Raw genomic sequence first — 6000 nt, forward strand, 5'->3', positions numbered from 1 at the left:
CTGAGGAGCCCACGTCCAGGTGAGGAGCTCTAAGAGGACTGGAAGCCGTCGGAGCCATGGACATAGACGACGCCAACAAGAAAATAGGCGTCGGACTAGGCATCATGGTATGGACGGTCCAAGCAGAGAGCTGCAGCAAGGGTGGTTGGTGCCAACAGGGGAAAAACTGCTGTTGGAGCCGAGAAAGTATGCACCGGGGTGGACATCGGTACCAAGATCTCCGGGACCTGGGTAGAGGCTAGAGGAGGAAAAACTGGGGAAGATGTAGTAAAAGATTCTGAGCCAAGAGGGATGGAAGGTCTATCTAAAATGGGCAATCCCCTAGCTGCCAGAAGCTGGTCCACAACCTGCACTAGGTCTAATTCAGAAAAACTCCTGGTGGATCTAAATGAGGCTGCTGAAGGAGAATCAGGTCTTTCTAGAAAGAGGCTAAACCTCTGCCCCAAAAAAGGGTCGTAAATTGGAGAGTATCTTGTCCTTGGCAGATATTCCGATGGAGCCGAAGAAACTATCGGCACCAAGGCCGGAGATGGTGCCGAAGCAAGTACACTCATAGGAGCCAATGTCAGATCCAAGGATGGCACCGAAGTCAGTGGTGCAGAGGCTGGAACCGAAATAGGGATGAATATTATAGACGGCACTGACGGAGAAGATACAGAGCCTGGTGCTGAAGAGGTCTGCGCAGAGGGTGCCGGAGAAGCACGAAGCCAACTCGGTTCCGTAACTGACGGAGATGCAGGAACCGAGTGACTCTGTTTTTCCTTATGTTTTTTGGTTCTTAGGAAGGGGTGAGACCTCCGACCCAGATACTGCCTCCGAAAAAGGTGTCTTAATTAAACATTTTAAATTAAGCTTATTTTTATGTTCTGCTAGTGTAAGATTACTAAAACTAGCACAAATGTCACAGTCAGCTTTAATATGGTCCACGCACAAACAGTAGACACAACGAGCATGTCCATCTGAGTTAGGCATCTTACGCCCACACTTGCCACACTGTTTAAACCCCAACTTAGCTTTGTCTGACATAATAGCTATCCTAATAGAAGAACAAAAGAAGGGAGAGAAAAAAGTGAGAGAATACCAACAATGGTATTTAAAAAATACCACGAGTGGTAAGGAAGGGCCTACTAAAGGCAGGAGAGAGGTACAGTACCAAGAATGGTAGAAATTTAATTACCAAAATAAAGGGTAGGGAATAGAAATAGGTTATTGGCAACTGTGAGAAAAGGCAAAATTCACTAAAAAATAAGAAATTTTGAGGAGAAACTATATTAAAAATCACAATCTTTTTAGATTTTTCATATTTAGATTCATATGGCTAACTGGCCTTGTGAGCTGTTTTAAGCCTAGCCAATTATCCCTTGTGAGACTCAAACCCTGTACCTTGTGTTTGTAAGGCAAACACCTTAACCATTATTTTCCACTTAGCTTTGACAGAGATGGCTAGCACATCTGACGAGGAATGCGGCAAAGGAGATCTGGAGTAACTAGGAGAGGGGCATTATCAGTAGGTCTTAGTTGAGAGGTTTTGGCTGGCGCGAGCTTGGAAAAGGCTGTATTGGTTCCGAGGATGGAACCAAAGTCCTAATTGTAATAAACAAAGATTTACAACATCAGATCAATAGTTTGCACTGTTTTAGGTGTCAACTAAACAGAAAAAAAAAATTTCACAGACTGCAGCATTACCACTTGAGAATATGACAGGATGATTATCAGTGCATAAGCTCCATAGCTCTGAAACAACCTAATTTAAAGAATACAGTACATCATCAAGTGCCTTCCCTTCATGCTTGCCATTACTGTTCCTTAAACTAATACCATACCTGGACACTTTGATGGTTACTAAAGCTACTGCCTTTCTGATGTGTCAGTATTTATCAGTCACATCTAGAGACTCCTGTCAGAACTACACTGGTGACTATCTTTAATCTAACAGCTTCTTTGTTACTGATGTCAACAAATAGGTTCTGGGATTACTGCCATGGCAAGCCCTAACCACCATCTACGCTGCTACTGCCTTACCTACTGAAACCTTGAATAGGGCATATTCATACTGCAAGTCTCTGACCTCAGGTGTACAGGAAAAGGTCTTCTACAACTGAGTGCTGAGCTCATTTTGCAAAGAATCATTACTCATACATTCCTAAGACACTCTCGCTACACATATGGAATTTTCAGGTACGTCCAGTAGCCACACCAGCATAAATACCTAACCTACCTACAAAATGGAGGTCAACTTACAGCTCTGCACCTCTCTTTACCAATCTGCCTACTACTATGTATGGTTTCAAGACTGATGAAGTGTCTAAAAAGTCAATTAATGACCTTTGGCCCAAGGTGGGCTGGTATCTTCTGAACACCCTCAAGTTCGAATCATGGTGTTTGTTATGAGCAGCCCATAACAAGTACAGAAGTCCAATAACAATTCACCACTTGGGTCCAGGTCAGGCAATTAAATCTTCCCAATCACTTCCTTCCAATTATCTCCATCACTCTACATATGAGCACTGACATTTTCTAGTGTAATTAAAGACGATGTGGTACCCTGTCGAACACCACACCCATGGTCTTTAAGAAGACCAAACACTCCAAGCAGTCGTTAGCTGCATATGCACAAATAAAAAGCAGAGTTTTCCTGTTTTTAACTTATATTTGCTCTTAAACAACCATCTTATTTCCTGGAACAAACTCTAACTGCACACCACCCAATAAAAGTCTTTTGAGTATCCCCACGCATGTGCAGGGCCTCTCCAGAGGGTCATTTCCAGAGAAGGACAGAGACCATCCCACTCAACAAGTCTCATTCCAGAACTAGTGTTGGGTGTATAGGAACACAGCTTGTTCATATTCAACTACATACACAAACTCTTATTTATTTCCCCAACAGTGAAGTGACATTCCAACCCCCCCCCAAAAAAAATTCAATTGCCAGGTTCTAGTTTGTCTTACTCAACCCTGCTCCTACTTGCCTCTTGATTGGCATAACTCCTTAACCCCTCCAACACACACATATACACTCTTCTTTGCATTGAGGGTTTCTGGCTAAACCAGCCTATGTTTTGTGGGCCACCCAGCTACCATGTACTTTTCAGCGAAATTCCCACCAAACAAGATCCTAGGGAGTAGGCCTCAGTATCTCTCTTCTGTCCAAAGTTCTCAGAATCTAGAAATGAATCACTATGAAAGGTCATTCTGGATCATCATTTGTCAGATCTCTCCTCTCGGACCTATTCGTCAAGGGGAATGCTGCCAGAAGCATAAGCCTCCAGAGAACACAGGATCTCAAGAACATATAAACACCTCCATCATGATAAAGGTCACAATACCAAATGGAGTATACCACACATAACAAGCATTACATAATGATATTAATACAAAATAAGAAGTGATATTCTTGAAGGCTAAAAATGTGTTTGCTCCTGGAACATTCCAAAAAATATGTTGTATTTGTTTAAAACAATGCAATGTTCGTATAAATGTACTTTTATTTTGGGTTACATAGATCTCAAATAACGGAAGTCTAATTTACTCACGTCAGTTTACAAGCTAAACTAAATAATAATGATACGCTATCAATTCCAAAACTGATGCCAATATGGCTCCCACCCAATCTGGGTCAATATACACTAATTCAGGCAACTGGTATAATCTGAAGCATACCCATCTAAGTACAATCAACACATGTACACACACACACACTGACTGAATCCGTATGACTTTATATGAGGAATTTGGCCCGTGGATGTAGGCAGATTTTGAAAATATGTGCCAAATTTCCCTTATACCCCATTGTAACCCCCCCCCCCCCAAACACACACACACACAATGCCTAGCACTACAGTGAGATGAGAAATTACAACTCACAAATTCACAATGGGAAATGTGCCAGAAATTTCTGATTTGCCCAGCCCATCAAAACGTCTCACGTGTAGCTTTTTTTAATTTATGTATACGTCTGAAGCTCCGAAAGAAAATGATAATCCGTTAATCTATTCCCACCTAAATGTAAAAATACTGAGATGCTAATCCGGGTGGGGGGGGGGGGGGGGGGGAGCTGTTTAAATGTCTGAATAAATCTCATAAATTATCAACTTTATTTTAACCAGAACCCAAATCATGCAACAACTACTTTTTCATACACTTTCTACCTGTGCAGTCCATGCATTAACCTGCCTATAATAAATCAAATATCAACTGATTAAGAAAGAATATGTATTCACTTTAGTATACATGCTCATTCATGCAGACGTTAGCGAATTACCCACTTAACGTATTTATACACATGCACGCATAAAGCCCGGACCACAGTCTTTAACACCGTAAAATAAATAAATACATAAATAGAAGCGATATATGATATAACTTATCCGCGTCCTAAAATAATAATTTATTTGAGTTCTAAGAAAAATTTGCAGGCTTAATTGGTTTTACCTCACGCAGCAGTAAACGCAGCACCCACAAACTTTCACTACAGTAACAATCTAAGCAATTTTCCACACGCATGAAACGGGTGTGTCACGTGCACTAGGTTGCACGTGGTTCTCCCCTATTTGAGATAGAGTTTTCAAAATATTGTTTAAATTGCTGCTTGTATTTGGGTTTTAGGAAGAATTGCATCCATCGGTGTATTTTTACGTGCTGCGTGAATCTGAACATTTAAAAAATTCTGCTGGGTTTGAAAGCTCATCTTTCTTAGCCATTTACTTTTACGTAGGAGCTAAAACAAAGAAATGTCCCCCTGTTTAGACGAGCATTGCAAAGGATACCCATACAGATAATGTGTGAAAAATGTGCATTTCATTGCAAATAAACTCACAGAATAATGAACTACGCCAGATAAGTGCTATTTTACGTGTGATGGGTGGGGACTAGCTACTATGTACTTTGTAACATACGACTGGGGAGGCCCAAAATACTTTTTCGATGTTTAGGAGATGCTTGTTATGAGCGGACAGGTGTTCCGCTGTGGCGACACCTAACCGGGAAAAGCAGAAAGAAGAAGAAGATGCTTGTGAAACTGTTCTGTGACTGAAGAGAGACTTGCTGTGTGAATGTGTAGTTTACACCATGGACCTTATATTTCTATGGTTTTGTTGCTGCTGGTAATTGCAATTGTTTTCGAATAGTTTAACAACAGTGCATGATGTATACCTCTCAAACTATATTAGGCTTTAAAAAACTATCAAAAATCGTAGGAGTAGAGCATTTTTTCTTATACACAGTGGTAGGATCTCTAATAGGGCCAGTTGGTGATGATTCCTCTTTGTATGGACTTGGTTAATTTTTTAACAACAATCACGCAGAATATTATAGTCATAAAGTAACAGAAAGTATTCTAAGAACTAAACCAACAAGGGAATGGAGAAAGGAGATTTTTCTCAACAAGAATCACAGCAAGTAGAGATATAAAAATAAGATGGAGTTTATTGGAGGAAATCAGCAAAAGAAACCAAGGTATTTGTAGCAAATAACCAGAGAAGAAAGGTAATAGAATCGGATGAGGCCAAGCAGATGTTTGGACTGTATGTTGAAGGGTGCTTTTTCTACCATAGATTGATAGAATAACAATGAGAGGACATATGTATGGCTCCCACATATACAACAAAGTCCAGAAGCCTTAAGATTTTATTTTAGAAGTGTTTGTATAGGTATTTTTATATCCCAAGCGGACTTCAGAGAATTTTTCCTCTGGTAGCTAGGAAATGCTTAAGAATGTGACAGGACAGAGAGAGAGATGTACTTGAGAACACGTTTTTGAAAATGCAATGAGTTTGCAGATATTAAACATTTCCCTACAGAACACTTTGTCAGAAATATTGGGATAGCAAACAGTTGCATCTGAGGAAATGATTCTTTTGAGGAAGGATGTAGGTTCTGAATTGCCCAGGGACAATAAGGCCTTCCCAGTGCCTCAACAGAGGCACTGGGAACTAAGGTCAGGTGGCACGATGCCAGGGTAATCCTATGGGCTAGGCTTGTAAAGGCTCCAGAGCCATTAGC

The 6000-nt window shown here is 40.8% G+C and overlaps 1 protein-coding gene across 1 annotated transcript in view; it reads right to left on the bottom strand.

Annotated features, from left to right (window-relative positions):
• Positions 1-4495, bottom strand: part of LOC122792422 (nuclear RNA export factor 1-like) — a 1378427-nt gene extending 1373932 nt beyond the window's left edge. The window contains exon 1 of the mRNA XM_044060210.1: positions 4432-4495. The gene's annotated coding sequence lies outside the window, so the exon portion shown is untranslated. The remainder of the gene's footprint in view (positions 1-4431) is intronic.
• Between the last annotated feature and the right edge of the window lie 1505 nt (positions 4496-6000).

Source organism: Protopterus annectens, chromosome 1.part2, assembly GCF_019279795.1.
Source record: "Protopterus annectens isolate FY-2018-M chromosome 1.part2, PAN1.0, whole genome shotgun sequence".
In the NCBI taxonomy this organism is placed as follows: Eukaryota; Metazoa; Chordata; order Ceratodontiformes; family Protopteridae; genus Protopterus; species Protopterus annectens.